Raw genomic sequence first — 12,063 nt, forward strand, 5'->3', positions numbered from 1 at the left:
GTGAGACGGGCCTTTGGTCAAGAAATAACCAATTATGAAAGGGATGGCTGGAGAAGAAAATCATTCGGCACAAAACATTAAACAACTTGGAAAAACCGAAGTTAACCAAGTGAAGCATGTAAACACAATTGGACAGGCATAATCCAATCTGGCCATGCCTAATGAGCTTGGTTGCAATAAAAAAGAATTCTTGAAGCAATGTGGATCTTGTGCTATTCACTGCTGGTCTTAAAGGTTTACATGCTAATTATTTGTTCCTTTGATCACTTGTGTTTTTTCCCTTTAATTTTCTTAAACATTTCTTATCATCTTTTTTGTTCTTGTTTGTATGATGAGAAATTCACCCATTCATCTTTACATAAAATTGCAATTCCTTGTTACCTGTTTCTATGCTTCTTAATTCACATAATTTTTCTTAAACAATGAAATCTCATGAGGCTTAATCATCGTTGTGAGCTCTGGGAAGCCCATGGCTGGCTCAAAGAGTTGGGGTTGCCACCCATTTTTAGATTTGAAAAACTCGATTTAAGTCTTTGATAGTGGCTTTATTTTCCATGGGAAAGGCACACAACCGAGAGATTTCGAGTCCCAAGGATTGGGAGAGGGAAGGTGTTAGGCACCCCTCTCTCTAAGCTACTGTTGCAGCCTAATACAGGAGTCATTCAGGCTCAGTTTATTTCTGAGAAAAACATAAATGGTTGCAATAATTTCTTAAATCTGGAGGAACATGTTTTCAACTTTTCCTAAGACTGATTTTGAGGTGATGTTATTGGGTCTTAGGTACTGATCGATTTCTCTAAGACCCTCGTCTCTTTGCCCTTATTCTCAATCAAGAAAAAATTGCAAACAATGGTTCTCCAACATTTTTGTACCTCAAGCAACCTAGAAAAAAAGACGTACGTACCTTGTCAAAAGTTTTCCAATAGCCAGGAGTACTTCAAACGAAATTTGAGTAAGGCAGGAGTTGGGTTGAGTGTTTCCAGTGTTATGTTTGGAAGACAGGGGATGAGGCTTGAACTTGACTTCAGTGATTTTGGGATTACAAGCAAAATGGGTGTATCACAGAAGTTGGAAAACTTTCCCCCTCTTTCTTTCTTTCTCTAGGGACCTCTTTCAGGTTTTCTCCCTTCAGTTCCCCCCTTGAGCTCGAATTAGATCAGTATTTATAGAGAACGGGAGGTGGTCAAGTCTGAATTCACTCAACTATAGTGACTGGGATTCCACAGTGATTTTTTCCACAAATAGGCAAAGATTCTTCAAAGAAATAGGTGCCCAATCAAGCTTTCGTGTTTGGTGAAACGTTTTCTTTGATTTGGGGGTGGTTTTCATAGGTTTTGTGCGGCCAATGGGAGTTGAGGGCATGTCTGTCATGGCAGTCTCGTATTTGGGGCTGTCAGTGGTAGAAAATGTAAATTTGATGAACTTTTAAATGCTATTTTGTCTTTTCTTAGTCTTAAGTAGGGTATGTTTGGTATTTTGAGCTTTTTAAGTCTATTAGGATCTATTCCCTTGGTCCATGTGCCCGATTGGGTCAATAATGGGTCTGACATCAGCCATCGCCCTTTTAAGGCTTCAGGTTGGGCCAGATGACGTGGCAATTTAATTTGGTGCGTCAAAATTGTATCTTTTTAGCTTAATGGTCAAACGAATGAATTAGGATGTGAAATTTGGTTTTCTGGGGTTTTTTGGGTCCCTGAACATAGTGGTGATGCCTGATTGGTCAAATAGGGTCAGGACGATTGAGATCTATGGCTGGCAAGTTCGGATCAATGAGATTTGTTGAAATTGAATCTTTATTTGATGAAGGGTAAAACGTAGGAATTTTGGGATACAATTTGGTAAGTTAGCACTTTTGAACGTCTGGAATCTAATGGAAGTGATGGATCATTGATCAAAGGTATAGATTGATTGTTTTAGTTTAGATAATGGCCTTAGCTTATGGTTTTTTAATCAACGAAAGGGTCTGAAATGGAATCTTACTTTTTCAACGGTCAAACAGATGTGTTTGGTCGTAAAATTTGATGTGGTGGGGTTTTTTGGGTCTCTGAACATTGTGGTAGGATCTAATTGGTCATATGAAGTTAGGATAATGGATAGTAAGTTCTAATTATTGAGATTTGTTGAATTAGGATATAAGTTTGATGATGGGTCAAATGAGGGAATTTTGAGCTACAACTTAGTAGGTAGGCATGGATTAGGGTGAGGAGTCAAGTGGATGGTTCTGATATGAGAAAGATATGATTAATCTTGGTAATCATTCAGGGCCACCAGAATGAGATCTTGATGTTTTTGCGGTTGGTTGTCGTGGACTCACGTTGAGATTCGCCAGTTGATTGTTTCTTAGTGATCTTGGGGTGATAGATATGTTGAATTAGATTTTGAGGAGTTGGGGTTTGAATATTGCATAGATCGGGGCTGTTAGAAAGGGCGTTGGCGTTTAGTCATGAAAACTGATGTGTAACTAAGTTATAGTTTTCCAAGTTTGGGGATGGTGTTTGATCAGACGTTAATGTTGACCTCAAGGTTCTTATTTGTCTTGTAGATTGTTTTAGAGGAGGGTATTTTGGGTTTTGGAAAGTCTCAAGTTGATCTGGTTGTGATTCTAAGTTTTTGGGGTCTAAGAGGAGGGTACAAAGAAGTAGCGTGAAGGGACCGAGTAAAAATTGGGTGCTAACAGTTGTGCATTATTCTTTTATGTCAGATGCTACTGTGAACATCGTTGTTTATTTCTTTTTCCTTAGATGTTAGAAATTAGATTTCATTAATTTAGATGTTAATTGGTAATATCATGTGATGATTCTTTAATTCTCCATTCTAAATGTTACATTTCCTTGGAATCAATTACTATGAATGTCATATCATAACAAATTTTTCAAGTGCCTAGAAAGACTGCTCAGGAATGTTTTGATAAAGTCCACTCCAACATTGTTACCCCACTTCAACCCCCATTCTGTTCAAGGCCATTTCTCATTCTTCTGGAAGTAAATTTGTGGAACCACTGAACTCAATGTTAAAAGAAGGAAAAGCAAGCAGAAGAGGTACCATGCACAGAAAACTGTGAGATATTTAGTAAGCACTATCTGATAGACCAAGGTTGTGAAACACATTTGTTCTCGGTTCTTGAGACCCCCACGAGTTCTTCTTGCCAAGCTTTTCGGCAAGATGTAGTCTCCACCCCTGAATGTATACAGAAAAGTTCTGGTTTTATTCAGAAGTGTCACAGTAGATCGTCATCAGCCCATAGGAAGTTGCTATCAAGATTAAGAAGTTCATGTCAAACAGTTCTTGTTTGTCCACCAATTCCCAAGCAAATTAAGGGCTTGCCCTTGCATGGGAAGTACATTGATCAGCTGCATTCCAGGGAGGTTTGAAGAATGGCTAAATCTAGTTCTACTGCAAAAGGCATTGGTCCTGAAAGTAATAGAAAGGATTGCCATGTACAAAAAGTGGACATGCTTAAAGCAGCAAGGAATGCTCTTTCTTCTTCTGATGCAAGAGATATGATTAAACAATTTCAACATCTACAAGCAATTATGATGACTTTGATGAAGATGAGAATGGGGAAACCGATGAAGATGACGATTAACCTTTATAATTTTTATTGTTTCATTGCATAGAAGGTAGTTTGAGATAATGGATCTGTAATTGGGGGCATAATGCCTCTGGTATAAGCACCTAACTTGCCACCTGTTGAACTTGTAGTCTCCTACAAGTCAACAAGATGCTTCTTTTTAGCTTTACTTGTAGTTGAGAGAAGGGATATTAATTTGGTCCAACAGAGGATTTGGAATTAGCTGGAATTTTTAGCTTGGGTTGAATTGAATGAAGATATCCTTTTCTTAACCGATATTTAGTTGTTGAAATATCATTTTCATTGAAAATAATTACAAGTTCTTTATTTAATATATGCTGCATGACTTGTTGAGGGCTTTCCAAACAAAGCTACCTTTAAACGTTGATCAACAAAGTTGAATGCATGTTGAGGAATTCAGGGACTACGGAAAAATCATTTGGATTCTTTCATTTAGAATAGAATTACAAGTTTTTTTTTTCCCTCAAAAAATCATTTTCTGTTGAAGAAACTCATGCTTAAATTTGTTTGTGTTGTATAAGATATTTTTCGGTGCTAATTTGTATAAGATATTTTCGGTGGATTTGGTTTTATTGTACCCATGGCACTAATTTCAATTCACTAACCAATTTCACTATGACTAATGTTTCAGCCTTATTTTAGACTGTTTCTTTTCTTCTTGATCAACACTAATTCGTTCTTTATAGATCTGATCCAAAAACCCGAAATGGAGATATCCGATCCAATCCGAAGATCTGATCAAAATATTGATTCGAATTCGAATCTGATAAAGATGTTAGATATCTGAATCTGACTCAATTATATTTAATTTTTAAAAAGTTAATATATTATCAAATGAAAAATAAAATATGACAATTTAAGTAAAAAAATAAAAAATATAAATATTTTTTCAACTATTTTTATTATATATATATATATATAAATATTTTATATATACGTTACCAAACACACTTTCTTTTTAATATTCTTATGTTACTAATTGATGAAGGGTGATTTGGCCCGACCTAGTAAGGAAGGGACACATGGATGCGACCTGCCAATAGGATGACAACTCAGCGAGGAGAGCCTCGTGAGCAAATCAGGAGCTTGGGTGATCATTCAACTCGGAACGGAAAGTCACTTCATTGCCCATGTACTGAGGTGACACGTGTTCGATTCTAGATGCTTCCCTTTGGACTCCGAACCCCTCGGGATCACACCGCGAAACCAAAGACCTTATCCTCATCCCTTTCAGATCAGAAGGTAGTGATAGACTTAATTGACTAATACGTTACCTTCCTTCTAGAGCGGACGGATCCTAACCACACTGGTCGAGGATCCTGGAGTCGTTTTGTGAGTCCCACGGCAGCTCGGTTATCTAAGGACTGCAAATCCCAAGATCAAGGTACGTGCGATTATTTGCTCACTAGTACACTTATCATTCAACTTTCAGCTCACAATACTAACTTAAGCATCAGAGCGACCTCGCCGGGTTAGCCACCCCAGGTTCTCTGAGCTTCATTGTTTTGTAGACCGAAACAGCTAGCCACGCAGCCAAGTTCCAGATCATCCTCCAACTAGGAGCATCTAGATCGTACTCCATTATTTGGCACCGTATGTGGGAACAATCGAAAGGTCATTCCAACCTCTATCTTACTCTCAATGGACTCTTCTAGCAACACCGGAAAGGTATCGACATGAACGTCACTGAGGGGCAAGATCAGCAATCAACTCTCCCTCAAGGTCCCATGGTGTGTATCGGTCAGTTTACCATTCCCCTCACAGCTTCAGGGGTCCCATCACTGTCTGTACCGTAGACCACCCCGCAAGTGAGTGCCCTGGACACCGCTTTCTCAAAGCCATCTGTGATTCCCCCCGGGGTCGGGCACTCTCAGTTTGATGACGTAGTTCAATGTGTCTGGACGATGCAGATCCATATGCAACAAGTCTAATAGTTCCAGCAATACTTCCTCTACTAGTAGCAATTTCCACCCTTGCACTTAAGCCAACAACTGGATCTGCCTCGACATGCCACACTACGTCAAGGACAGAATCGAAGCATGCATAGATCCGCAAAGGATGTCCGCCGATCTCCCCATCGAGGTGAGGGGACATCGCAAGTACCCTTACTTCCCAGGGTCTAGACTTAACCACGAGGCAGGATGGACGGGCAACGCACTTCCCCGGTCTCTTAGAGGGGGAACCTAGGAGATAGGCCTGAAGTCAACTAGCCCGACAGAGCCAACCAACCGCAACACTCGCGGCTTAAGAACAATAGGTCACGGAGAGAAGATCATCAGCTTGGAGCCCAGGGCACAGACTTGAGGCAAGCTTCCTCTGTGCCTCACCATGACCAGCACAGGCTTCATAACCAAGAGGAGTCAGTGAGAAGGAACCCCGATCCACCTTGCGACAGTGTTCAGGAGCGCGAATGAACTAGGGTTAAGGTACTAGACCAAATTGAAGTCAGCAGCAGCAATGCTGAGTTGACGAAGAAGCAACAACGGCGCCGCCGGAAGACTCGTCACTCTTCAGCCGGAAACAGTCCGCCAGCAAAGCCCAGCTAGCTAGTGGAGTGGACCAAAGAATAAGAAGAGGTGAGCTCGGTGGTGACGAAGACTGCGCCCGCTCTGCTGAGCCAGCCATCCCCCTGTCACCCAAGCTCCTAGCGGCCTCGATGCCGAAGGACTTCAAGGTCCCCCCACTAGACAAGTATGATGGGTCGTTCGACCCCAGTGACTATGTGGATGCCTTCCAATCTCAGATGCACCTCGCTGGGGCTGACGAAGCTTGCATGTGTGTGGGCTTCTCCACCACATTCAGAGGAGTAGTTCGGACCTGGTATAGGAACCTTATACCGGGCTCCATTAAGAGCTGGGCTCAGTTTGCCGACCTGTTCATGGCACACTTCATCACCAGTAAGAAGTGCCCGAAGTCATAGGAGAGTCTTCTAAATGTGGTGCAGAATGAAGGAGAGTCTATCAGAAGCTACATCAAGCACTTCAATGAGACGTGCCTGAAGATACCAGACCTTGATCTAGCGGTGCACCTCACTACAACGAAGAAGGGGATCACCCATAGAAAGTTCAAGTGGCACATGGTAGCAAACAAACCGAAGAACATCACCGAGTTCCTCAAGCTGGCCGATCAATTCATCGGCACCGAAGAGGAAATCAACTAGAAGATTGACAATTCGTTGGGTGAAAAGAGGAAGAGAGAGGACGAAGGGAAAAGTAATGACAAGCAAAAAAGGAAGAAAACTAAGTCCCCGAGAAGAAAAAGAAGAAAATCCCCACGTTCGAGAAGTCCCCCTCACGTGGCTACTTGTCAGGATGGCATTATAGGACCCCCCCTGTAGAGCGAACTAACTACACCCCCCTTAACGCAAAGAGAGGAGAGATCCTAATGGCTATCAAGGACTCCTCCATCGTTAGATGGCCACCCAGGCTAAGGGGAGATCCAGCAATAAGAAACCCAAACGTCTCTTTCCACTTTCACCGAGATCACAGTCATAGCACGGAGAACTACTAGAATCTCCGTGACGAGATCGAGGAGCTTATCCACCATGAGTACCTGAAGAATTACATCATGCGGGAGGAGAGAGGGCGGGGATATCGACAAGGAGATCGTCAGGGAGACCAGACAATGAACTTCCCCGAAACTAGTAGGCAGAACGAACAACCACCTCAGCCATTACCAGAGGAGAGACCAGTCCACGGTGTGATCAATATGATCATCGGCGGGTCCATCATTGCGGGGTGCACATCAGCAACAGGGAGGACATCGGTCCATGAGTTGGAGCACGAAGGTGAAAACCCACCAAAGCGACCTCGGCTCAAAGAACCTATCTATTCACTGAGGAAGATGCACACCGGATTTAGTATCCACATGATGATGCCTTAGTCGTGAATCTCTGAATCAATGACTTTCGAAGTGAAGTGGATTCTGGTGGACTTGGGCAGCTCGACAGATATTCTCTTCAAGGGGACCTTCGATTAGCTACAGTTACAGTGGAGCGACCTGAAGCCAGCAGACACACCCTTGGTAGGGTTCAGCGGAGAAGAGGTCAGACCCCTTGGCTGGGTCATAGTACCAGTGGAGGTAGGCACGTGGTCGAACATCATACGAATTGAGCACACTTTTCTGGTGGTTGCGACTCCATCCCCCTACAACGCGATCTTAGGTCGGCCTATCACATACGTTCTACATGTGATAGTGTCCACCTATTACTTAGCGATGAAGTTCCCAAGTAATTGCGGTGTGGGGGTTGTACGAGGTGACCAGCTCGAATCCCATAAGTGCTACGTGGCCGCCCTGAAAGGAAAGGCATAGCTGGCGGAGGAGGTCGAGCTTGAACAACTAGCGAAGCATACAAAGGAGCGAGCTACCCTGATAGAAGAAACAGTTCACATACCGGTTTCTAAGACCGAGCTGACCAAAACTCTTCAGATCGGTGCCTTGATCAGTGAACCGCTCCGAACTCAAATTGTAAGTTTCTTACTCAAAAATCTAGATATCTTTGCTTGGTCCGTGGTGGAGATGCTCGGAATCAACCCTAAAATAATAACTTACAAACATAATGTGGACCTTCTAGTCAGGCCAGTAAGACAAAGAAAATGCAACCTCGCCCCGGAGCGGTGAAGGGTAGTAGATGAGGAGGTCGGGAAGCTCCTCGCCACAGACTTCATCAGGGATGTCCATTACTCGAGCTGGGTCGCCAACCCGGTGCTGGTGAAGAAGGCCAACGGCGAGTGGCGCATGTGTGTCGACTACACCGACCTGAATAGAGCTTGCCTGAAAGGTTGTTTCCCACTGCCCAAAATTGATTGCCTAGTAGACGCAACCTCGGGGCACGAGTTGTTGAGTTTTTTGGACACCTACTCCAGCTACAACCAGATTAGGATGGACCCTGCTAACCAGGACAAGACTACATTTATAATCGAACTCGGGTTGTACTATTATAAAGTTATGCCCTTTGGTTTGAAAAACGCTAGGGCAACGTTGCAACGACTTGTAAATAAAGTTTTTGAGCCATTGATCAGCAATAAAGTGGAATGTTATGTCGATGACATGGTTGTGAAGACCCAAATTTTGAACTCTTTATTAAATGATTTAAATGATGTTTTTCAAATTTTAAGGAAGTATAATATGAAATTAAACCCGAACAAGTGTGTCTTCGGGGTCATGTCGAGTAAATTCCTAGGTTACATCGTGAATTGACGTGGCATCGAAGCCAACCCGGAAAAAATTAAAGCTATTTTAGATATGATACCACCTCGAAAAATAAAGGAAGTCCTAAGGCTGACTGGCCGGGTATCCGCCCTAGGCCGGTTCATGTCTAAGTCGGCGGGTCGATGGCTGCTTTTTTCAAGGCAATAAAAAAGAATGAGTACTTCAAATAGATCGAGGAGTGCCAACTCACGTTTGACAAGTTGAAATGGTACCTAAGTACTGCACCGGTTCTAACCCGACTTGAAGACGGAGATGAGTTAAAGCTATACTTCTCCGCAAGTGACGAGGTAAGCTCCGTACTAATAAGAGAAGTAGACCGGGTCCAATGACCCGTTTACTATGTTAGTATAGTTTTGCAGGATGCCGAAACCAGGTATCCCAAGATAGAGAAGCTAGCATACGCACTGATCATAGAAGCCCGAAAACTATGCCCGTACATCCAGGCCCATACTATCGTCATCCTCACCAACAGACCCCTGAGGCAGATTTTGCTCAAGCCCGAGGTGTCTGGAAGATTAACGAAGTGGTCCATCGAACTAAGTGAATACGACATCCGGTTTGAGCCCCGCCCAGCGATCAAAGCCCAAGTCTTGGTGGATTTCGTTATAGAATGCACGTTTAGCATGCCGACCCTGAAAATGACTAAGAACGCCAATACGGCAGAGGCATTGACTAGTGTGGCACCGGTCCCTGTCAGGGTTAGACCAACGTGGGACGAGGAGCCTTGGATCCTCCACGTAGATGGCTCGTCAAATCTGTGAAGAAGCGGTGCTGAACTGATGCTGTACAGACCAAGCGAGGTGAAGCTAGACTAAGCTCTCCGGTTCGGATTCGGAGCGTCAAACAACAAGGTGGAGTACGAGGCACTAATCGTCGGGCTTAACCTAGCGAAGGAGATGGGAGCCAAACACGTCATCGTATTCAGCGATTCATAGTTGGTGGTAAACCAAGTTAACTGTGATTACGAGGCTTGCGACCAAACCATGGAGCATACCTAGCCAAGGTCAGGGAGATTCTGTCGAACTTCCACTCTTTCTTCATCAGGTAGATACCGAGGTCCAAGAACGATGAGGCTGATGCACTATGTCGATAGGCCAGTACTAGCGAGAATACAAAGCAGACAGTATATATCGAAGACCTACCTCGCCCTAGCATTCTCGGGGGGGGGGGGGGGGGGGGGGGGGGGGGGGGCAGAAGAGGTCACTCCCGTGTCAGTAGCAGAACCGAGTTGGATAGACCCACTCATTGATTATCCGCTCCACGGGACCTTGCTTGCAGAATGCAATGCAGCTCGGAGGGTAGAGTGACAATCAACCCAATATGTTCTGATCGTTGGGCGACTGTATAGGAGATCCTTCACTCTCCCCTACCTACGTTGCTTGCGACCTTTAGAAGTGGATCAAGTTTTGCGCATCATCCACGAGGGACTCTGCGGAGGACACCTGGGGGGCTGGGCACTTGTCCAGAAGGCGGTAAGGTAAGGATATTACTGGCCTAACATGAAGGCAGACACTCTCGAGCTCGTCAAGAAGTGTGACAATTGCCAAAGGCATGCCAACATCCCCCAGCTACCTGTTGCCGATATGAAATACCTCACCAGCCCGTTGCCTTTTGCTCAATGGGGGATAGACATCCTCGGACCTTTCCCCCTGGTAACCGGGTAGAGGAGGTTCTTGGTCGTGGCAGTAGATTAATTGACGAAGTTGGTGGGGGCTGAGCCCTTGGTAACCATCACAGCTCGCAACATACAGAACTTTTTCTAGAAAAACATAGTGTGCCACTTCGGACTACCTCAAGTGTTGATATCTGATAACGGGAAGCAGTTCGAAGTCATCAAGTTCCAGAACTGGTGTGCTGAGATGTAAATTTAGCAAAATTTCACTTCAGTGGCACACCCGCACGCGAACGGACAAGTTGAAGTAACAAATAGGGCGATTATCCATGGACTGAAAGATCACCTGGCTCGAGCTAAGGGATTGTGGATAGATGAGTTGCCCAGTGTTCAATGGGCCTACTGAACTACCATCAAGACCGCGACGAGTGAAACACCCTTCAACCTCACATATGGTACAGAGGTGGTGATCCCAGCAGAGATCGAAGTGCCAACGTTGCGACTCGAGGCTTACGATGGGGAAGCAGACCACCCCTCAGGATTCCGAACAAAAAAATATCACCTCTTCCAAGCCGACACCTTGGTCGGGCTGCCAAACAAAATCTTGTACCCAGGGCGAGGTGAGATGTAGTAACTGTGTCGGGTATCACTGAGGAGGTTGGAGGAATTTTTCTTAATAGAACAAATAGAACTAAAGACATCGAGAGAAAGAGGTCGATCGTACTCGTGGAAGAGCAAGATGGTACCTGATGTAGCGCGATCCGATCACTCCTAGCTGGCACTCACGTGTCTCCTGGAAGATACCTGAGATGAGGAAGAAGAAGAATCCCCGAGGAGTTTACCCGGTGGGGATACTTCGATGCTTAAGTTAGTATTATGTAGGAGAAGCAAGAAGGAGACGAAGGCAAAGAGTGCAGATAGCGCGTTCTCACTATACTCAAAAGATTAGAAGTTTCAAGAAAAAACCATTTCTCCTCTGCCCTGAGGGCTTTTATAGGGACATTTATGTCAGGTCGGGCATAACCGCCACTGGGCTCCTGCCACAGCCGTTACCTGCCAGGGCTGCGCAGGTGGCCGTCGTGGCGTACGTCTCGCCCGGGTGAATGACACGTCTCCGGAGTGATAGGCACGCCCTTGCCTGCTGTGAGACGTGGACGCAGACTGCCAAAAGGACTAGGACTGCGCCATCAGTAAGGGATATGGCACAGTTTGACTGATACGGTATGTCAGTCGGAAGCTTCCTGGGGAGTGCTCGTGCAGTTCATTCGCGAGCTATTATGTAGCAAACTTGGAACACTCCAGGGTTACCCTCAGTACAATTGGCCCTGGGGGTGGTTTGTCTGCTTGCGAGCTCGGATGACCTAATGACTTTAGCTCGCAAGCTAAAATTGCCTTAGAGTATCTCTTCAAAGGTAGCTCAGGGAGCCCGGGGTTCGCATCGTGGTGAACCCCTTTTGCGAGCTACAATGTAGCGAGCTGCTTTGTAGGCCCGTCACTTGGTCGTACCAGGCTACAACGCTGAGCTATCGCTTGTGCTGAGTCAGTGTCCATGTGTCACCGTTTCATAGGTTGGGTCAAATTGTCCTCCATCAATTGCCCTCCACTCCTCGGGCTAAGAGCACTGTCTTAGCGCGGAGAGTTTATGAAG

The sequence above is a fragment of the Nelumbo nucifera genome, chromosome 2 (genome assembly GCF_055504915.1).
Source record: "Nelumbo nucifera cultivar China Antique chromosome 2, China Antique-T2T, whole genome shotgun sequence".
Classification (NCBI taxonomy): Eukaryota; Viridiplantae; Streptophyta; class Magnoliopsida; order Proteales; family Nelumbonaceae; genus Nelumbo; species Nelumbo nucifera.